General features: G+C 40.5%; 1 protein-coding gene across 3 annotated transcripts in view; it reads right to left on the reverse strand.

Moving 5' to 3' along the window:
- megf11 (multiple EGF-like-domains 11) overlaps positions 1–23,877 on the reverse strand; it is a 510,687-nt gene that overhangs the window by 377,972 nt on the left and 108,838 nt on the right. Inside the window, exon 1 of one of the 3 annotated variants that reach the window (XM_061917128.1) lies at positions 1,562–1,662. The exons of the other annotated variants lie outside the window; for them this stretch is intronic. The gene's annotated coding sequence lies outside the window, so the exon portion shown is untranslated. Of the gene's footprint in view, positions 1–1,561; positions 1,663–23,877 lie in introns of those variants that run through there. 3 annotated transcript variants of the gene reach the window in all.

A 23,877-nucleotide genomic window follows, 5' to 3' on the forward strand; every position in this document is an offset into this window, starting at 1 on the left:
CATCAACCATATCAACTCTTTCAGACCATTCAAGTGTTTTACCATTTAAAAAAATATATATATATTTTTTCCCGAAATTCATAAATCTTTTGGAAATTCCCATTTAAGTTGATGGGACATTCTTCAAAGTTCCACAATTTCCACATTTTTCATCTGATTCAAACTGTTCCAACTTCAAAATATTCAGCCTGTTCAGGAATTGTGTGCTCTACTTCAACACTTCTAAAAAAAAATCCAGGATTTCAGTTCAACTTCAGCATTGGAGCATTTACATGCAATTCATCCAGGAATTGCCTCATCACTTGTGTCCCCTAAAAATCTGCATCTTTTTGCCATTTATATTGATTTAGGGCAGGGGTCAGCAACCCGCGGCTCTGGAGCCGCATGCGGCTCTTTAGCGCCGCCCTAGTGGCTCTCTGGAGCTTTTTCAAAAATATATGAAAAATGGAAATGATGAGGGGAAAAAAACATATTTTTTGTTTTAATTTGGTTTCTGTAGGAGGACAAACATGATACAAGCCTCTCTAATTGCTATAAAGCACACTGTTTATATTAAACATGCCTCACTGATTCGAGTATTTGGCGAGCGCCGTTTTGTCCTACTAATTTTGGCGGTCCTTGAACTCAACACAGTTTGTTTACATGTAAACTTTCTCCGACTTTCTAAGACGTGTTTTATGCCACTTCTTTTTCTGTCTCATTTTGTACACCAAACTTATAACCAAAGGTGAGTTTTGTTGATGTTATTGACTTATGTGTAGTGCTAATCAGACATATTTGGTCACTGCATGACTGTAAGCTAATCGATGCTATCATGCTATTTAGGCTGGCTGTATGTACATATTGCATCGATCTGCCTCATTTGTTGCTATACTTGAGCTCATTTAGTTTCCTATAAGTCCTCATAATTCAATTTATATGTCATTACACTATCTGTATGTAATATGGCTTTTAATTTTTTGCAGCTCCATACAGATTTGTTCCTGTGTTTTTGGTACAATATGGCTCTTTCAACATTTTAGGTTGCCGACCCCTGATTTAGGGGCTTCACGGTGGTTGAGGGGTTAGTGCATGTGCCTCACAATACGAAGGTCCTGAGTAGTCATGGGTTCAATCACGGGCTCGGGATCTTTCAGTTTGGAGTTTGCATGTTCGCCCCGTGACTGCGTGGTTTCCCTTTCGGGTACTCCGGCTTCCTCCCTCCAAAGACATGCACCTGGGGATAGGTTGATTGGCAAAACTAAATTGGCAGCTAGTGTGTGAATGTGAGTGTGAATGTTGTCTGTCTCTGTTGGCCCTGCGATGAGTTGGCGACTTGTCCAGGGTGTACACCGCCTTCCGCCCGATTGTAGCTGAGAAAGGCCCCAGCGCCCCCCGCAACCCCAAAAGGGAATAAGCGGTAGAAAATGGATGGATGGATATTGATTTAGCAGGGGACAAATGCTTAAGCCACGATTGAGGTTTGCTCCAACTGCTTGTTCAGAAAGCTCGCTACAAGCAAAGTGAGAGGAACCCTTGAAGACAGAGACAGAAACACATCTAATAGTGACCTAAAGCTCACCTAATAGTAGACTTTGTGTGCTTGTGTAGATGTTTCGCAGTCTCTTTATGTTCAGACGTACGCTACACGCTCTGGGAGAAATGATGACAGGTCACAGATCTGTTGGCGAGGGGAAAACTAATGAGCTTATGATGACACACTGGACCCAAACGTACGCATGCGCGCTTGTGAAGTCAGTCATTTCTTTATTGGAGGGAGAATCTCCACAGGGTTATAATTCACGTAAGCTCTTCTTGAAAGGCCAATTTACTCAGTGCAGCCTCCACATCCAATCACACAGTTTTCATTTCATTTTACAATGTGCCTCCTACCCGGTTTCCACTGAGCTTTGCTGAAGAAATAAAAGGCTGCATTAACTCAAGAGGGGCCGCCACAATGAACTCTACTCGCACTTCAAACGCGCGGCGCCGCTTGTCCACAGTGTGACCAAATGATCTGCTCTCATTAACAAAGCCCACATTCTGCCGGGGGCAGGAGATGACGCAGGCGTGAACGCGTGGCATTCGTGTGTTTGTCAGCGCGCTTAAACACGGCCGTTAATGATTCCTCCACCAGGTCAGAGGACACTTTGGAGAGTCTTCAAAAGCACAATATGTCTTTTTTGTCTCTCGGTCAGATGAATAATTCAGCATTTTTTGAGGGAGGTTGGTGAAGATTCTCCATCGCCCTTGATAATAGGCTTGTTTAACATATCTTTGTCACTTCTTTTTGAACTGAAGACCTGCCTACAAAGCAAATTATTAATAAAAACAACAACAATATTAATAGGGCAGCACGGTGGAAGAGGGGTTAGTGCGTCTGCCTCACAATACGAAGGTCCTGAGTAGTCATGGGTTGAATTCCGGGCTCGGGATCTTTCAGTTTGGAGTTTGCATGTTCTCCCGTGACTGCGTGGGTTCCCTCCGGGTACTCCGGCTTCCTCCCACCTCCAAAGACGTGCACCTGGGGATAGGTTGATTGGCAACACTAAATTGGCCCTATTGTGTGAATGTGAGTGTGAATGTTGTCTGTCTATCTGTGTTGGCCCTGGTATGAGGTGGCGACTTGTCCAGGGTGTACGCCGCCTTCCGCCCAAAGGCAGTTTAGATAGACTCCAGAACTCCCGTGACCTCAAAAGAGACAAGTGGTAGAGAATGGATGGATGGATAATAATAATAATAATAACAATAACTAGAAGAGGCTATTTCTGAAGGAATTGTGTGTGAATGCTCTAATGCTGAAGTTGAAGTGAAATGCTGAATGTAGCATGAATGTAAGAATAGTTTGAATGATGCAATGGTTTGAATGTTGAAAAGCTGACGCTGAACTGAAATGCTAATGGAACGTAGGATGAATGTAGAAATGGTGTAAATGTTGAAATCGTTCAAACGCTGAAATAGTTTGAATGTTGAAGGGTTTGAATTTCCAGGGAAACCGGAATTTGGTTTCAAACTTGGGAAAGTGTTTGTTTGAATGTCCAGGATGAGTGGAATGTGTTGATGTTTGAATGGTTTGAATATGCTGAAAAAAGTGGGAATTGTGCAACTTGGAAAAATGTCCCATTCATTTTAATGGGAACGTCCTGGAAATTTGTGAATTTTGGAAAAGGTGGGATTTTTTTTTAAACTATTAGGAGCATGAATGTCCTCAATGAGCTGAACCGGTTGGTGTTGGAATTGTTTTAATCAGTCAAGAAATGTTGAATTAGTAAACCTTTTTAATTGAAAAATACCTGAAATTTTGGGAAAACTAGGTATTTTTCTAATTCCTTAACAAACGTGTTTTTTGTCCTGAATATGAGTGTTTTGATGGTGCAAAGGTTGAAATGGGTTGAAAAATGTGAAAGGAGTAGTCAAACTTAAGAAGGGTGGAAATAGGTTGCCAAAAAACAGGAAATCCTGAAAACGTGTTAAAATTGGAAAAATGGTAGTTTGAATGTCCAGGATGAGCGGAATGTGTTGGTATTGGAATGGTTTGAATAGGTTAAAACATGTGGGAATTGTGCAAATTGTAAAAATGTCCCATAATTTTAATGGGAATTTCCTAGAAATTTAAAAAAATTGATTAGGAGCATGAATGTTCTCAATGGGCTGAATCGGTAGGTGTTGGAATTGATTCAATCGATCAAAAAATGTTGAATTGGTAACAGTTTTTAATTGAGAAATTCCTGGAGTTTCGAGAATTTTTCAAGTTCTTTAACCAACTTGTTTTTTGTCGTGAATATGAGTGTTTTGACGGTGGAACGGTTGAAATGGGTTGAAAAATGTGAAAGGAGTTGTGGAACTTAAGTAGGGTGAATATAGGCTACCAAAAAAAGGGAATTCCTTGAAATGTGTGGAAATTGGAAAAAAATGTAGTTTTTCCATAGAGTGGAATGTGTTGATGTTGGAATGATTTAAACAGGTTGAAAAATGTGGGAATTGTGCATCTTGGAAAAATGTCCTATTCATTTCAATGGGAATTTCCTGGAAATTTGGGAATTTTGGGAAAGGTGGGATTTTTTTGTAAAATGATTAGGAGCATGAATGTCTCATATAACGTACACTTATTCAGCCTGTTGTTCACTATTCTTTATTTATTTTAAATTGCCTTTCAAATGTCTATTCTTGGTGTTGGGTTTTATCAAATAAATTTCCCCCAAAAATGCGACTTATACTCCAGTGCGACGTATATTTGTTGTTTTCCTTCTTTATTATACATTTTCGGCAGGTGCGACGTATACTCCGGAGCGATTTATAATCCGAAAAATACGGTATATGACTCTACATGTGTTAATTCATAGTTTGGAAGAATTCAGTGACAATCCACAATGTAAATAGTCATGAAAAGAAAGAAAGCGCATTGAATGAGGAGAAAGTGTGTCCAAACTTTTGGCCTGTACTGTATGCTAGCGTATTTTCCAAAACTTTTCTAACACAATCCACAGATGGCGCGAAAAGCCATTTACAGTCATGTAACATCTGAAAGATATATAGACATATATTCCACCATATTTCCTGATCCGATGAGCATCATTAACACACCACTTAGCTAATGTCGTCAAAACCCAGGATTAAGATCTAAAATACGACCACATGCGCAAGTTGTCGCTGTTGTTCCAACTTCAGGAAACGGCAAATGTTATTGGCTCTTGGTATGGCTGCTATCTGAGTGGAACAGCTTGATCCCTATAATGGTAAATGTCAAGCACAAGACTCTCCCCCGCCAAGCAGATCTCTACTTTTTTCCTCGAGCTTGTGTTTTACCATTTAAATGTGAGGAAAAAGCAATGAAGTGCACTTTGACTTGAAGAACACTTCATAGGACGTTGTCGACAGAGGCTAAGCTTGGAGGTCAGAGCAACTCGTGAATACCCGGAACGCTTTCTCGAACTATGAGTTTGGTTAGGTCATTTAATAGTTAGGAAGTAAGCTACTAATAAGTGTTGGCCATTTTTCTTGTCGGATTATTTGCAAAAGTTGGGACTGCGTGGCTCGGTTGGTTCCTGGTTACGGCCTTTGTGTCCTTGAGCAAGACACTTCACCCTTGCTCCTGATTGGTGTTGGTTAGGGCCTTGTATGGCAGCTTCCGCCATCAGTGTGTGTGTGTGAATGGATGAATGTGGAAATGGTGTCAAAGCGCTTTGAATTTGAAATTAGGAGCCTTCGTTTGTTTACCTACTACTAAAATAAAAGTTGTCTTGTATGTTCACTATTTTCTTTAAGGACAAACTTGCAATAAGAAACATATGTTTAATGAAACCCTGAGATTTTTTGACAAAATAAAGCCAATAATGCAATTTTTTGTGGTCCCCTTTATTTAGAAAAGTATCAAAAAGTACAGAAAAATATCTAAATATATTCTGGTACCGGTACCAAGATATTGGTATCGGGACAACACTACTGTAAGTTATGGTCATCAAAATGATAATAAACAAAGGCTCAACATATTCCACTTTGCATCATATCTAATACCACATATTTGTCATGTTCTGTTTTCTGGATTATGTTTTGTTATTTTTCTGCTAGTTTTGGACTCCATTAGTTCTTGTCTTTGTGCACCCTTGTTTTTTTTAGTTTCCATGACGACTCCATTAGTTCCAGTTTGCACTTCCTTGTTTTTTTTGTCACCTTGGTTACTCATTGTGTTCACCTGTGTCTGACTCGTGCTCGCCCGCTCACCTGCTTCCCGAGCACTAATCAGAGGCAGTATTTAAGCTTGTCTTTGCCAGTCAGTCGGCTGGCGTCATTATTTTCACACTCTGTTCATGCTTGAGTCATGCTGCTCTTGTCTTGCCACGTAAGTTTCCTTTGTTATTCAAGCCACAGTTCATTGCATTCTTTAGTTTATGTTTCATGTCCTAAGTTGTTTTTGCCTCCGCCTTGTGCGCGCCTTTTGTTTGTACCTTTTTTGGTTAAAATTAAATCTTGTTTATACCTACACGCCATGTCTCCATTTGCCCGTCTGCTTTCCTGGGAGAACGACCCTGCAGCAGGCTGCTACCCCACCATCTTGACAGAATATATATATATATATATATATATATATATATATATATATATATATATATATATATAAAATATATGTAAAAAAAAATGTTTTAACATTAAAATCTCACATATATAATATATATATATATATATATATATATATATATATATAAAAAATGTTTTTAAACATTAAAATCTCACATATATAATATATATATATATATATATATATATATATATATATATATATTATATATGTGAGATTTTAATGTTAAAACATTTTTTTTACATATATTTTTTGGCCCTAATTAAGAGTTAAATTAAGTTGGATTGCTGTATTATATATATGACAGTGCAGTATTTGTCTTATTTTTTGTTACCACCATGTATTGTGGCGATCCATAAAGATAGTGGGACATTCATTTCCGGATAAACGACTGCTGAATAACAACAGGCAGTTAATCTACTCTCTCTTCACTGCGACAATCTCCTGATGACCAACTTTTGTCAGTGAAAGTTTTTGATGGACTTCATCTTCCACTATTGCTTCGTCAATAAAACATCTCCACGTTGGGGAAAATTTGACGTATGTGACGTCAAAAGACAACAGCGGTACGTAGCATGGAACATTTGGCGCAGCACTTCAGGCCGACTGAGACTGTTATTAACTCGCAACTATCAGCAGCGGTACGGGCAAAGTGGAGATGAACATTCTTGATTGAAAATGTACTTCATTGTTGTCAACAGCTTTGGCATGATCGATGCCAAATGACAATGCAGGGGGACTGCTAACAACGGAATACTAACAACAAAGCAAAGTCAACAGATGTCTTTGTGAGTTTGTGAAGCCCTATGTGTGATTAAGGGCTATAAAAATCAATTTTGACTGATTATTTTAGTAATTTATTTATTTATTGATTTATCTTCCGAGCGCCCAGTGAGTACTGTAATCTACAGCAGAACACACTCAAGGCTACTACATTGGGTGAAAAGTGTGTAAGGGTAACTATACTGGTTAGAGTTGTCCGATAATGGCTTTTTTGCCGATATTCGATATTCCAATATTGTCCAACTCTCAATTACCTATACCGATATTTACAGTCGTGGCATTAAAACATTATTATGCCTAATTTTGTTGTGATGCCTCGCTGGATGCATTAAACAATGTAACAAGGTTTTCCAAAATAATTCAACTCAAGTTATGGAAAAAAATGCCAACATGGCCCTGCCATATTTATTATTGAAGTCAAAAAGTGCATTATTTTTTTTAACATGCTTCAAAACAGCAGCTTGGAATTTGGGACATGTTCTCCTTGAAAGATCATGAGGAGGTTGAGGTGGGGTGTATACTGTAGCATCCCAGAAGAGTTAGTGCTGCAAGGGGTTCTGGGTATTTGTTCTGTTGTGTTTATGTTGTGCTACGGTGCGGATGTTCTCCCGAAATGTTTTTTAATTCCTTTTTGTTGTGTGTTCAAGTGTGGCACATATTTGTATCAGTGTTCAAGTTGTTCTTTACGGTAACCCTCAGTGTAACATGTATGGCTGTTGACCAAGTATGCCTTGCATTCACTTGTATGTGTGAAAAACTGTACATATTATGTGACTGGACCGGCAAGCAAAGGCAGTGCCCTTAAGGTTAATTTGCGCTCAGTTTTTCTCCCTACGTCTGTGTACACAGCGGCGTTTTAAAAATTCACAAGTTTTACTTATTTTAAAACTGATACCGATAATTTTGAAACTGATATCAATAATTTCCGATATTACGTTTTAAAGCACTTATCGGCAGTCCAATATTATCGGTCATCTCTAATATGGGTGTCATTTCAATTAGCTTGAAACTTTCTAATTAAGCGCACCAATAAGCAGCTGCATCTTCAACCTTCATGCCTGCCCAACTCCTGGCTGTTGTTTTGGAGAAGTTGATGAAGTGTTTGGAAGAATAAAGTCTCGGACAGCGAAAGAATGGTACAAATATATAAGATATTAACCATTTCTATCGGAATACTTGTAGGATATATGGGGAATAAGGGGGCGTCGGCATAATTAAGCATTTAAAGGCCTACTGAAACCCACTACTACCGACTACGCAGTCTGACAGTTTATATATCATTGATGAAATATTAACATTGCAACACATGCCAATATGGCCTTTTTAGTTGACTAAATTGCAATTTTAAATTTCGTGCAAAGTATCCTGTTAAAAACGTCGCGGTATGATGACAAAATTTCCGCTACAATCTGTGACGTCACGCCGTGCGCGTGACGTCACAGATTGTAGCGGAAATTTGGTTCCAGCCCGATCCCAGCTATAAGTCGTCTGCTTTAATCGCATAATTACACAGTATTCTGGACATCTGTGTTGCTGAATCTTTTGCAATTTGTTCAATTAATAATGGACGTGTCAAAGAAGAAAGATGTAGGTGGGAAGCAGTGTATTGCGGCTGCCTTTCACAACACAAACACAGCCGGTGTTTCCTTGTTTACATTCCCGAAGGTGAAGCTTTACTATGGAACAGAGCGGTCAAGCGAACATGGTTCTCTACCACATGTCAACCGGCAGGTATTGGTGAGAACATGGTGGTAATAAGTCGGCTTTTACCGTAGACATGAGCGGAGCTTGCGTCGTTCATCGTGCACCTGTCAAAGAGGCAGTTGTGGACTCTCTTGCCTCCTACGACCGGCCGCCCTCGAACGTGGGATGCGTCCACCGTGGAGGAGGGGAAAAACAAGCTCAGCCCAACCCGACCGGCTGTCTTCGCTTTGCCTCGTCAAGAAACGTGGCTTCCCTCAGAGACAATGGCGGTCACCACACCCGTGGCCACACTCCTCCGACTTTCAGGTACGACTATATAATCTCACTGAAACAGTCGTCACACAATAAGCAGATAAGGTATTTTCCAGACTTATCCTAGTAAATGTGTCTAATATCTGAATCGCTCTCACTGCCCTGTCTTTTAAAAAAAAAAAATTATTCTTTCTAGTCCTTCACTCTCACTATCCTCAACCACAAATCTTTCATCCTCGCTCAATTTAGTGGGGAAATTGTCGCTTTCTCGGTCCGAAATGCTCTCGCTGCTGGTGGCCATGATTGTAAACAATTTTGAGGATGTGAAGAGCTCTACAACCAGAGACATCACGCGCACATCGTCTGCTACGTCCAGTACAGGCAAGGCTTTTTTATTAGCGACCAAAAGTTGTGAACTTTATCGACGATGTTCTCTACTAAATCCTTTTAGCAAAAATATGGAAATATCGAAAAAATGATCAAGTATGACACATAGAAGGGACCTGCTATCCCCGGTTGGATAAGAAATCTCATGGGGACGGCGTGGCGCAGTGGGGAGAGTGGCCATACGCAACCCGAGGGTCCCTGGTTCAATCCCCACCTAGTACCAACCTCGTCACGTCCGTTGTGTCCTGAGCAAGACACTTCACCCTTGCTCCTGATGGGTGCTGGTTAGCGCCTTGCATGGCAGCTCCCTTCTTCAGCGTGTGAATGTGTGTGAATGGGTAAATGTGGAAGTAGTGTCAAAGCGCTTTGAGTACCTTGAAGGTAGAAAAGCGCTATACAAGTACAACCCATTTATGATTTATATTTATTTATTTCAGTAGGCCTTTAAGGAAAGCACATTCACCTGTGAGTTAGGCTTGAGGAGAAAGTAAAGTATAGTACCAATGATTGTCACACACACTAGGTGTGGTAAAATGTGTCCTCTGCATTTGACCCATCCCCTTGATCACCCCCTGGGAAGTGAGGGGAGCAGTGGGCAGCAGCGGTGCCACGCCCGGGAATCATTTATGGTGATTTAACCCCCAATTCCAACCCTTGATGCTGAGTGCCAAGCAGGGAGGCAATGGTTCCCATGTTTTATAGTCTTTGGTATGACTCGGCCGGGGTTTGAACTCCCAACCTATCGATCTCAGGGCGGACACTTTAACCACTATAGGCCACTGAGAAGATATGTTTGGGGGCCACACAATCTGTTTATTGCTTTCCTTTGCTGTTGCATTTCATCTTGTTTGACACCTCCGTCAGTTATCCATATTTACTGTCATTTTTATTTTGTAAACATTAAACTTCAGCAACCCGCGAGTCCCGATCTTTAGCACCACCCTAGTGACTCCCTGAAGCATTTTTTTTAAAAAAGGCTTAAAAATGGAAAAAGATGGAGGGAAAATAATTGTTTTGTTTTAGTATGTTTTTTGTTTGAGGACAAACATGACACAAACCTTCCAAATTGTTGGAAAGCCCACTGTTTAATATGTATGCTTCACTGATGACGGTACTTGGTGAACATCCTTTTCTTACTAATTTTGGCGGTTCTTGAACTCACCATAGTATGGACTGTGATGCAACAGTTTGTTTACATGTCAAATCTTCCACTCGTTCTTTGTCTCATTTTGTCCACCAAACGTTTTATGCTGTGCATGAATGCACAAAGGTGAGCTTTGTTAATGTTACTGACTTGTTGGAGTGCTAACATGCTATTTAGGCTGGCTATAAGTACATATTACATCATTATGCCTCATTTGGAGGTAAATTTGAGCTCACATCATTTCCTTTACTCTCATCCTCTTAGTATATAATTTAGTTTTGCATGTCTCATGAAACATTATCTGTATGTAATATTGGCTGCATTTCTGATAGTTATTTATGTGCCATGTTTTTCCGGAACACATCTATACCTTTGACTGTTAAAAGCCAGTAATTTCCAGGAGTTCTCACTTTCTTAGTAGCCTCTGATTTACTAATGGTTTCTAATGTAAAAATGTGTAGAATAGATATTACATTTCAACATTTCTGTCAACGAAGATTTGCTTCAGCCTGCGACACATAGTCATTTTCATAGTAGGCTAGTATAGCTAATATAGACACTTACGTCATATGTTGACTTCTTTATAAGACTTTTACTTTTTTGGTGGCTCCAGACAGTTTTTTGTATTATTGGTCCAATATGGCTCTTTCAACATTTAGGGTTACCAACTCCTGCATTCATGTTTGTTCTTCGTTTTCGAAGATGACCAGGTGACTTCACGTTGATTTGTGTGTGCAAAGATGGCTGATGATGCCAATCCTTGCACAGAATGACCGGCTTATGGCTGGGGGGTGGCTGGCTGAGAGGAACAGTCTCTGGTTTTGCGGAGCTGTCGCTTCTGTTCGGCTTCATGGATGCGTTTTTCCTCGAAGTCTGTTACAACATGTCAGACTGCAGAGCGCCAGTTTGAACGGTGTTGGGCATCGGCTTCCCAGGTCTCTGGGTCCAGACCACAGAGACCCATTCTTATCTCTAAAGTGACCACCAGGAATTGTAATCATTTTAATTAGCTACATATCCCATCATTATTAGATATAACACTCAGGGGTCTCCTTCTTTATCACTTCCTTCTTTTTCCTTGGACTGTCCCCCAAACTGGCACCCGATGACCATGGATTCATTGATTCGTTGGGATTTATATATTTTTACAAACCCCATTTCCATATGAATTGGGAAATTGTGCTGGATGTAAATATAAACGGAATACAATGATTTGCAAATCATTTTCAACCCATATTCACTTGAATATGCTACAAAGACCACATATTTGATGTTCAAACTGACAAACATTTTTTGGTGTTTGCAAATAATCATTAACTTTGGAATTTGATGCCAGCAACACGTGACAAAGAAGTTGGGAAAGGTGGCAATAAATACTGATAAAGTTGAGGAATCCTCATCAAACACTTATTTGGAACATCCCACAGGTGTGCAGGCTACTTGGGAATAGGAGGGTGTCATGATTGGGTAGAAAACAGCTACCCAAAAAATGCTTAGTCTTTCATAAGAAAGGATGGGGCAAGGTACACCCCTTTGTCCACAACTGGGTGAGCAAATAGTCAAACAGTTTAAGAACTTTTCTCAAAGTGCAATGGCAAGAAATTTAGGGATTTCAACATCTACGGTCCATAATATCATCAAAAGGTTCAGAGAACCTGGAAAAATCACTCCACGTAAGCGGCATGACCGGAAACCAACATTGAATGACCGTGACCTTCGATCCCTCAGACGGCACTGTCTCAAAAAACCGACATTAATCTCTAAAGGATATCACCACATGGGCTCAGGAACACTTCAGAAAACCACTGTCACTGTAAGTGCAAGTTAAAGCTCTACTATGCAAAGCAAAAGCCATTCATCAACAACATCCAGAAACGCCGCCAGCTTCTCTGGGCCCGAAATCATCTAAAATGGACTGATGCAAAGTGGAAAAGTGTTCTGTGGTCTGACGAGTCCACATTTCAATTTTTTGGGGGAATTTTTCGACATCGTGTCATCAGGACCAAAGGGGAAGCAAACCATCCAGACTGTTATCGACGCAAAGTGTAAAAGGCAGCATCTGTGATGGTATGGGGGTGTTCTAGTGCCCAAGGCATGAGTAACTTACACATCTGTGAAGGCACCATTAATGCTGAAAGGTATATACAGCTTTTGGAACAACATATGCTGCCATCTAAGCGCCGTCTTTTTCATGGAAGCCCCTGCTTATTTCAGCAAGACAATGCCAAACCACATTCAGCACGTGTTACAACAGCGTGGCTTCGTAAAAAAAGACTGTGGGTACTTTCCTGGCCCGGCTGCAGTCCAGACCTGTCTCCCATCGAAAATGTGTGGTGCATTATGAAGCGTAAAATACGACAGATGAGACCCCGGACTGTTGAACAACTGAAGCTCTACATAAAACAAGAACGGGAAAGAATTCCACTTTCAAAGTTTCAGCAATTAGTTTCCTCAGCTCCCAAACGTTCATTGAGTGTTGTTAAAAGAAAAGGTGATGTAACACTACTTTGGCACGTGTTGCAGCCATGAAATTCTAAGTTAATTATTATTTGCAAAAAAATAAATAAAGTTTATAAGTTTGAACATTAAATGTTTTTGTAGTGCATTCAACTGAATATGGGTTGAAAATGATATGCAAATTATTGTATTCCGTTTATATTTACCTCCAACCCAATTTCCCAACTCATACGGAAATGTGGTTTGTATAAAAAAATGAAGAATTCTTCATTTGGTCTCTTGCTTGTGGAGACCCCACCAGGGTTCTTATCCACGCAATCGACAATGGTTACCATTTTTGCAATACCATTTTTCCTACCTATTTTACAGGGTGCCGCCCATGTAGCCACCCAATCAGTGTTCCCTTTTTTCCCCACCCTGTATCTGTGTGTCTGCTTTTGGACAAGTTTGTACTTAAAAAATATAGTAATTGTATTTTTTAAGTGCAAGGACAATAAAGTTCCATCCATACATCAATGCATTTGCGGGTGTGAGACCAACGCTGTAACATGGGGCGGTGTAGCCCGGTTGGTAGAGCGGCCATGCCAGCAACTTAAAGTGGAACATTATCACCAGACCTATGTAAGCGTCAATATATACCTTGATGTTGCAGAAAAAAGAGCATATGTTTTTTTAACCGATTTCCGAACTCTAAAAGGGTGAATTTGGTGATTTAAATGCCTTTCAATTGTTTGCCTGACGGAGCGATGACCTTTCACCTGTGACGTCACATCGTGAAGCGACCCACCATTTTCTCAAACACATTACACACACCAAGTCAAATCAGCTGTTATTTTCCGTTTTTTCGACTGTTTTCCGTACCTTGGAGACATCATGCCTCGTCGGTGTGTTGTCGGAGGGTGTAACAACACGAACAGACACTGATTCAAGTGGCACCAGTGACCAAAAGATGCGAAAGTCCCTCGTTTGTTCTGCACACTTTACCGGCGACAGCTATGCTACAACAGAGATGGCAATAATGTGTGGATATCCTGTGACACTCAAAGCAGATGCATTTCCAACGATAAAGTCAACGAAATCACAAAGGTGAGTTTTGTTGATGTTATTGACTTATGTGGAGTGTGCTAATCAGACATATTTTGTCACGGCATGACTGCAAGCTAATCGATGCTAACATGCTATTTAGGCTAGCTGTATGTACATATTGCATCATTATGCCTCATTTGTAGCTATATTTGCATCCAGCCTTTACCTCCACCCACATTTAGTGCCAGACAAACACATACCAATTGTTGGTTAGAAGGCGATCGCCGAATTCGTGCGCGCTTCCTCCCGTGCCGCTGTCTGTCGTGATATGGCTCAATAGCTTCCGTTTCTTCTTAAATTTAGTTTTCGGTACTTGCCTCCACACTCCAACCATCCGTTTCAATACATGCGTAATCTGTTGAATCGCTTAGGGCGCTGAAATCCGAGTCTGAATCCGAGCTAATATCGCTATACCTTTCTGTGCTATCCGCCATGTTTGTTTCTGTGTGGGCACGCTGTGACGTCACAGGATAATGGACGGGTGGATATAGCGACGGTTAAATCAGGCACTTTGAATCCGTTTTTCGGGATATTGCGTGATGAGTAAAATTTTGAGAAAAACTTCAAAAAATAAAATAAGCCACTGGGAACTGATTTTTATTGGTTTTAACCCTTCAGAAATTGTGATAATGTTCCCCTTTAAGGGCTCCAGGTTCAATCCCCGCACCCGTCATCCTAGTCGCTGCCGTTGTGTCCTTGGACATTTTACCCACCTGCTCCCAGTGCCAGCCACACTGGTTTAGATATAACTTAGATATTGGGTTTCACTGTGTGAAAGCACTTTGATTCACTAGAGAAATGCGCTATATAAATGTAATTTACTTCACTTCATCTACCTGTGACATGTTTTAATAAATGCTTTTGAAATTGAAACGACTCAACAAAATAACATAGAGTCTAACAATTTTAAAAATAAACATATTTAGAAGGTCGTAGACAGTGTTTTGTACACCTGAAAGAAACCGAAGACCTTCATGTTGCTTCCCCCCCATACACAGTGGAGTTTTACAAGCCTTCTTCTTGGTAGGTTCAAAGACATGTTTTTGTCTTCTTGCCGGGAACTCTTTTCAACACCAAGCAGTGTGATAACTTGGATACAATTATTCTGACAGCTCCAGCTATGAAAGTATTCAATTTGTTGAAAACACTTTTTTTTATCGCGGTACTAGTTAACCGTAAATAAAGGAGGTACAGAATTACTTGTCAACCCAAGGATTTAGTCTGGTGTTCATAGCTGTCACTCACTGCTCTCTCTGGTCTACACTTAGACGCAGGGAGCGAATGCACATACAAGGGGTATCCTCATCCCATATTGATATTAAATACTGGTCCGATACCAGCAAAAAAAAAAACAAGTATCGGATGACATTGGCTCTAAAATCTCCCATAAAAGCAGTGCTACAGCACGTTTTCTTGTGCAAAATTGAACAGCCAGTTAAATCATTTACAAAAGGTAAACACGGGTAATGAGTGTCCTTAATAAAGAAATATTTCGGTGTAAAACACAAAATTTATCAATTTAAACAAGTATCAAATAATTAGAATTACACAAGTCTCCAGGGCAGAAGCATATATTGACAAAATTATCAGGATTTTTTAAATTGCGCCATGCCCTTAATTTAATGAGTTAATAGGACCACTAGGTGTCGCCAAAAGACAAATTAACACTCTACTTCAAAAGCATCATAAATATGCCATAAGGGTAAGTGTTTTTCATACCCACCATTGTTCTCTCAGTAATTTCACTTGATCAAACATTTTCCAATATTACACACTACAAAATAATAAAAGTACGTTCTTCGATTCCTGCATATATTGTATCGGATTAAAGTTGGTATGGGCCAACACTCAAGGTTCCAATATCGGTGTCGAATTGCAAGTGAAAAAGTTGTATCGCACACCCCTAGCACAAACTCAAAACCAATCCCAAAGAAGCAACAAACAATCTGCAGTTGTGCAAAGCGGCTCGGTGAAAAATCTCTGCATTATTTTCCACTCAACTCTTTCTTTTCAGCCTTCATTCAGCTCCGTAACCTGCTAAAATCCATCCCACTTCATCCACCCGTGACGTACAAAATACTAAATGGTCTAGTACAGGGGTGTCAAACTCATTTTAGGTGGTAAAATCACAGTAAAATCCTGGTACACGATAACACAATAACTTAAAAATAAAGACGAATTCAAATGGTTTTCTTTGTTTGAAAATAAAACAAGCACATTCTGGAAATAGTGGTTGTTGTTTTTTTTACACTTACATGTTGCGGTTAATAGTATTCTATCTTTATTTGTCGTTATGTATACTTTCTGAATTAATGATGTGATAATGTTAATCAGTCAACTCATTGGTGTTCATTTTCAATTCATCAAGATAAAACATTAAAATCAAAATCAAACTACAGGATGTTATTTATGTAGTTTGCTCATTTTCTTTGACTGGTGCACTAACATCATGTGGTTTATATGTTTTTACATACTATGTAGCATCGTCTACAAAGATACAAAGAAATGCTATTGTGACATATAGTCGACACATTTAGAACAGCAGAGTCTTTCGGTCAAAAAGTTTGGCTCTTTTTTATACCAAACAAATAATCCAGCGGGCTAGATAAAACCTGTACACAAGCCTGATCTGGTCCGCGGGGCGTACATTTGACACCCCTGGTCGAGTACAATCTTATCTCGCTGTATTGTAGCAATACGCTCCATCCAGAAGTCTGCATTCCAAGAATGCTGGTTTACTAGTGATTCCGAGGGCCCCAGAAAAAGTCTGCAGGCTCTGGAGTGTTTTCAATTCGGGCTCCAGTAGTTTGGAATGCTCTACTGGCAACAATTTGGGAATGCTACCTCAGCAGAAGCATTTAAGTCTCATCTTAAAACTCATTTAGAAAATCCAGCTTTTGGGTAGATCCTGTTTAGACCATTTGACCTGCCGCGTTCATCTTTGGTCACGGATAAATTCTGGAGAGGTATCAGTCTGGAAGAAATGCTTGCTGTTTTAAGTCGTTAAAGGTTTTAAGATCCCTTTTAAGTTGACTGTATGTGGTCCCTAAACTGTTGTGCCTACTATCAAAAAGTATGTGTGCTTTGGTTGAAACATTCTTTTCCTACCTATCGACATTCATGAAGACATTTTTTTCCCGTTTAGGCTTCAAACATGCTCTTTCCCATCAAAGTAAACCTCCTTTGGACTTGAATACTCCTACAAGGATTGTGTCCCGCCTTTCCAAGGACTAATATCTCACACCATGAAACCTTTCAAAGGTTAGTGCTGCTGCGTCTGATTAAAATGCTTCAGAAGCAGCCTGGAGTGATGTCGGATGCGAGATGGAGTGCACATCGGACACCCATCTGCGGAGACATTGCACCTTCTGTGTCCCTTGTAGTGCCCATCAGCGGAGACATCTGCATGATTAAAAGTGAGAGTCTTCAGTGTGTGACTTATCAAAGTGCAATGCAATTAACCACCCTGTCCCCTGGATGACCAGTTCTTGCACTCTGCCATGAAAGTTGCTCAGCATGCTCAGATAAGACGTTCACCTCCCTATCTTTAAATCCCAAGTAACATCCAGAGTTCATCCTGGGTGCCGGTCGTTTATTTAAAAGCCATGTTTGTACATAAGAGGGTCAGGGGAAATGTTGTGTGGCGTACTTGCAATCTCGCACGGAGCAACAGAGAGAATGCCTGATCAGTTCGGCACTTCTGTGCGCGTCACGTCTTTGTTCGCTCGTCTAAATGCGAGCTGAGCGCTAACATGCATTTTTTATGAGGACTCATCCTGCTGCTCAATCTGTTTGGTAATCACTACTGAAGGATTTCGGAGGAGCCAAATTTGGACTGATCTAAAGGTTACAGGTGTAACCAGGCAGCACAGAGTACCAATGAGATAAGATCCACTGCTGGCCAGCACATTGTTGTGCAGCTGTGAGGATGTCATTAAGAGTCAGGGCTCATTAGACAAGCCATGGTGCTTCCCCTTGCATCAGCGGCGTATCTACATGCGTGTCTGATGTGTTCCAGGCAATGGCAGGCAGCGACGTGACGACGAAAGCAACACAACTTTAAAGTCTTCATTTACACATGCCAACTACAATATATCTACATATGTATTCTAAGATGCATTATTCAATACAGACGTATACTTTAAGTGTTGAAGAAGCAGCCATGTTTGTGACTCTCCTGTCACCATAATACAGAAATGTCATCAAAAATTAACACGGGAGTGCGACAGTGCAAGGGGGGCCTAGGCTTTTGTAAAGTTCTTCTTTTTTTTTCCATCTTCCATTTAAATGTCAAATTTATGAAAAAAATATATAAAATAAAAAAAGGGCGTCAATGTCCTCAAGGCTCACCCTTGAAAAGAGAAACTGTACGTTTTGGGGAATTTTGCCTATAATTCACAATCCCAAATCCCAATGCCTGTATGTGTTTCTATTGTGCCGACAAAACTCTCTTAAAAAATCCAAAAACCGGCAACAATACTCCATTTACATGTTGTGACCTGCATATTGACTAAGTATTAGCAATACTGTTATGTGGAAAGACCCGAAAATACGCTTTTTTCTTTGTTTTTATCCTGCGTGAGGATTGTGACTAATTCTTCATCTAAACGGGAAGATATAAACATCTCATCAGTCGGCATCCCAGTGAGAGCAGACATGGTACAGTAGGACAGTGGTTCTCAAATGGGGTATGCATACCCCTGGGGGTACTTGAAGGTATGCCAAGGGGTACGTGAGATTTTTTAAAAATATTCTAAAAATAGCAACAATTCAAAAATCCTTTATGAATATATTTATTGAATAATACTTCAACAAAATATGAATATAAGTTCATTAACTGTGAAAATAAATTCAACAATGCAATATTCAGTGTTGACAGCTAGATTTTTTGTGGACATGTTCCATAAATATTGATGTTAAAGATTTTTTTTGTGAAGAAATGTTTAGAATGAAGTTCATGAATCCAGATGGATCTCTATTACAATCCTCAAAGAGGGTACTTTAAGTTGATGATTACTTCTATGTGTAGAAATATTTATTTATGATTGAATCACTCGTTTATTTTTCAACAATTTTTTTGTTAATTTTATATATTTTTTTCCAAATAGTTCAAGAAAGACCACTACAAATGAGCAATATTTTGCACTGTTTTATCAATCAATCAATCAATGTTTACTTATATAGCCCTAAATCACTAGTGTCTCAAAGGGCTGCACAAACCACTACGACATCCTCGGTAGGCCCACATAAGGGCAAGGAAAACTCACACCCAGTGGGACATCGGTGACAATAATGACCCAGTGGGACATTTTATTTATTTATTTATTAAATTTACAATTTAATAAATCAGAAACTGATGATATAGTGCTGTATTTTACTTCTTTATCTCTTTTTTTCAACCAAATTTTTTGCTCTGACTAGGGGGTACTTGAATTAAAAAAATGTTCACAGGGGGTACATCCCTGAAAAAAGGTTGAGAACCACTGCAGTAGGAAATAGTATTATTACGTTCATAGTAGGGTTGTACAGTATACCGGTAATAGTATAGTACCGCGTTCCAAACATCCAAAAACCGCCATCAATACTCCATGTACATGCTGTGACCTGTATATTAACCACGTATTAGCAAAACTGTTATGTGGAAAGACCAGAAAATACGTTTTTTTCTTAGTTTTTGTCCTGCATGAGGATTGTGATTAATTATTCATCTAAAGAAGAAATTATAAACATCCCATCAGTCGGCATCCCAATGAGAGCAGACATTGTATAGTAAGAGATAGAATTATTATGTTCGTAGTAGGTTTGTACGGTATACCGGTAATAGTATAGTACCACGATCCAAAAATCCCCAAAACGCCAACAATACTCCATTTACATGCTGTGACCTGCATATCAACCAAGTATTAGCGATACTGTTATGTGGAAAGACCCAAAAATATGTTTATTTGCGCCCTCTATTTTATTTTATTTTTTTTAACCTGGGTGAGGATTTTGATTAGTTCTTCAGAAAATACTGATGGGATATAAACATTTCATCAGTCGGCATCCCTGTGAGAGCAGACATTGTACAATAAGAGATATTATAATTACAGTCATAGTAGGGTTGTACTTTATACCGGTAATAGTATAGTACCGCGACCCAAACATCCAAAAATCGCCAACAATTCTCCATTTCCATGCTGTGACCTGTATATTAACCACGTAATAGCAATACTGTTATGTGGAAAACCCGAAAATACGCTTTTTTCTTTGTTTTTATCCTGCGTGAGGATTGTGATTAATTCTTCATCTAGTAGGGAAGATATAAACATCCCATCAGTCGGCATCCCAGTGAGAGCAGACACTGCACGGTAAGAGATAGTACGTAAGAGATCAAATATTGCATAACTCATTAGATAAAAAGTAAAATACAAATGACTTCAATAAAATAATTAATATCAAGTAAAAGCCAAATCAAAAAGATGGGTATTAAGCCTGCTCTTCAAAACATGAACTTTCTCCGCAGCCCTGAGGTCCTCCGGCAAGCGGTTCCATAGAAAGGGGCCATAATACTGGAAAGACGCCATCCCCGAGACTTTGTGTCCTGACTTTTGGAATAATTAGTAGATGATACAGGAGGATCTCAGGGCCCGGGAAGGCTCATAGAGTAGAAACAAATCTGAAAGATAAGAAGGCCAAATACCAAAAAAACATTTATAAACTATAGGAATAACATTAAAATGTATTCTGAAACACACAGGGAGCCAATGCAAAGATTTTAAAACTGGTGTAATGTCAGCCCGTCTTCTGGTCTTCGTCAGCACGAGTGCCGCAGAATTTTGGAGCATTTGCAAAGGTGTAATAACTTTGCTGCATTGCTTGCCGATTTGTATATGTTAGAAAACGAAAAAAAACAAACAAAAAAAAACTTGTCTTCTTGTTCCTCATGATTGTAAACGATAGGGAAAATTCGGAAAAAAGTGCAATTCCCCTTTAAGCCTTACAATGCCTGTTTGTAACTTTAATCGAAGGTCTTTAAACACAACAAGGGCAATAAAATACAAAAGTAAAACTTGCTGCCACTAATAGATTTATTATTTTTTATCTTTCTTCCATCATCTTTGCTTGCTCCAAAATGCAGATTGTGCATGTGAATGTGTGTGTGCTTTGATGACGTTATGACGTCTGTGTTGAGGGAAATGTTCCAAGCTAGATTTGCCGCTATTTAAAAAAAAATATATATATATATTTTTTTGATTTATCATTTTTTAAAGTCAGACCTTTCTAATCAATTGTTTGTACTGTCTGTTACTCTCGGTGTCTCCTAGCCACTCAGAAAAGTCATATTGTCTAAAAAGGCATTTTCCCATTGATAATGTGATATCATCGCTCTCGGAATATATATACATATATATATATATATATATATATATATATATATATATATATATATATATATATATATATACATCAATCATCAGGAGAAATATCTGATGATTGAGGGAACCCCTCATGAAACAGTTCTGTAGAGATGAAGTAGTCTTGTGATTTTTCCCACACCTACATATACATACATACATATATATATATATATAAATACAGCCTGGCCCCCGGCCAGCTTTTTTTTAACCCAAAGCTGCACCCGAGTCAAAAAGTCTGGGGACCCCTGGCTTAGACATTTCAAATTTGATCCAAGCAACCTTTTAATTGAACTTCACCGATGATATTTATTTTAACATTTAACATTTGGTCTATTTTGAGCAAGTGCTGGTCGTCTACTCAAGTTTGATACACACAGATAAACAAATAAATATGATCAGGTTCAAAAGTCAGGGCATGAAAAAAATTCAGTCGCCAAGGAGAGACAATAATTAGAAACCACTGACCTTACCTGACAACGTCCTGTAAATAGTTGAGGTGTGAAATATATTCAAGAAAATCTACTGAGGATGATTTGATAAAGCGTCGTCTATACAAGGAGTTAACAACCTTTTTTAACCTAGGGTCTACAATTTCCAGTACAGAAGGGCCCCAGGCCCCACTTAAATATTATGTAAAACAGATTTTTTTTTTATCTTATTCAATGATTATATCTAACTTATTTGTGACGATCTGTCACTTCATTTTTGTTTGTTTCCTTGTTTTTGTATTTACTTCCTGTCAGTGCTCTTACTTTGTTATACAGTATATTCCGTTTGTTCCGCTGAGCACTGTTTTTTCCTCACCTGCTGTTGATTGGCAGCCGGTGTGGACCGGCTGCCAATCAACATGCATCCTATTTATACTTTGTCTCGAGCACTTCTCAGGGCTCGATGATAACGCTCTATGTTTGGAACATTTAAGCTAGACTGCTTTTATTTTCTGTTTTTGCATGAGATTAAAGACTCATCATACCTGCTCTCAGCTCTCCTGGTTCTTACATCTTGGGGTCACAAAACGGCAGCCATGCATGTTCCTAACAGTATCATCGAGCCAGAATATTGTTACCTCGCGAGAACCCCTGTCAGCGATCCACAGCCGACGTTCTGGATCGCACAATTCCTCCAGGACTTAAAAGCCAGGTTTGAGCGCCCGCAGCCCACAGCAGGCTCGGACCTTCTCCCTCCGCCTCGACCGCCGGTTCCGGCTCTCCTAACGGCGCGTCCACCGCCGCCTTCCCTCCTCGGCCACCGCCGCCTTCCCTCCTCCCGACCCCGGCCGCCGGTTCCGGATCTCTGACCCCCCGCGGCAATCGCCTGTGCCGGCGCGTCGACCACCGGTTCCCACACCGCGTCGCACGCCGGTCACAGCCCCGCGTCTTGCGCCGGTCGCGGCGCCACAACGCCCAACACCGGCTGGACCCCCAGCACCTGATTCTGCTCCTAGGCAGCTTCCAGCAGCTGCACCACGGCTGCTCTTCCTGCCAGCACCCACTCGTCCTGCCAGTACGGCAAAGCCCTTCATAATGTCCCTCCTGGCCTCCTGTTGGGACGCGGCGCAGGACGTGTCTTTGTCCCTCCTCCTGACCCCTTCCGCCCGTCCCTGGTTTTTTCACCAGGGGACATCGACAACCAGGCGCATCTTCTCCCAATAATAGACGGCGTCTATTATTGGCAGAAGGAGGGGGGCTACAAACGGCATCTGTGCTGGGAAGCACACGCGGCGTTCTTTACCGTTGTCATCGGCTCCTCTTACGACAACATCATCTCTGGCAGGCTTTCGCAGGGCGCCGCCATATTCAGTGTCATCAACATCGTCGACTACTCCGCCCATGACGCAATCTTCAACATCGTCATCATCGTCAACGACTCCGCCCATGATGATATTTTCTCTGGCATCTGCCATCAAAAACTCCTCCCATGGCGCTGTCGTCATCATCGTCGCCGCCTGCTGCGCGACCTCCTCCTTATCCGCCAAAGATGCGGCGGTGTTACGGACTTCCTCCGCTCTGTCGGCAGCGATCTGCAGAACGTGCGTTTGAACCTTGGCAGCTGTTGGTGCTCTGGTAACACGCGCTTCCGCCTCCTTGTCGGCCACTAATGTGGCCGTTCCGTGGTCGTCCGCCTCGCCAGTTCCAGCGGCGTTCAACACGTCGCCGCCACCTGACTTTACCTCGCTGGCTGCGGGGACACTTGGCCTAGCGACCCTCCGCCAAGTCCTCCCTCCACCCTCCCGTAACTTTTGTATTTTTGACCGCTCTTGTTTCCAGGGAACATCTGGAAGCTGTTCCTTGAGGGAGTAGTCCTGTGATGATCCGTCACTTCATTTCTGTTTCTTTCCTTGTTTTTGTATTCACTTCCTGTCAGTGCTCTTGCTTGGTTATATTTCCCGTTTGTTCCGCTGAGCACTGTTTTTTCCTCACCTGCCGTTGATTGGCAGCCGGTCCACACATGCTGTCAATCAACATGTATCCTATTTATTAGGTCTGCAAATCTTTGGGTGTCCCACGATTCGATTCAATATCGATTCTTGGGGTCGCGATTCGATTATATATCGATTTTTTTCGATTCAACGCGATTCTCGATTCAAAAACGATATTTTTCCGATTCAA

The sequence above is a fragment of the Nerophis ophidion genome, linkage group LG12, assembly GCF_033978795.1.
Source record: "Nerophis ophidion isolate RoL-2023_Sa linkage group LG12, RoL_Noph_v1.0, whole genome shotgun sequence".
In the NCBI taxonomy this organism is placed as follows: domain Eukaryota; kingdom Metazoa; phylum Chordata; class Actinopteri; order Syngnathiformes; family Syngnathidae; genus Nerophis; species Nerophis ophidion.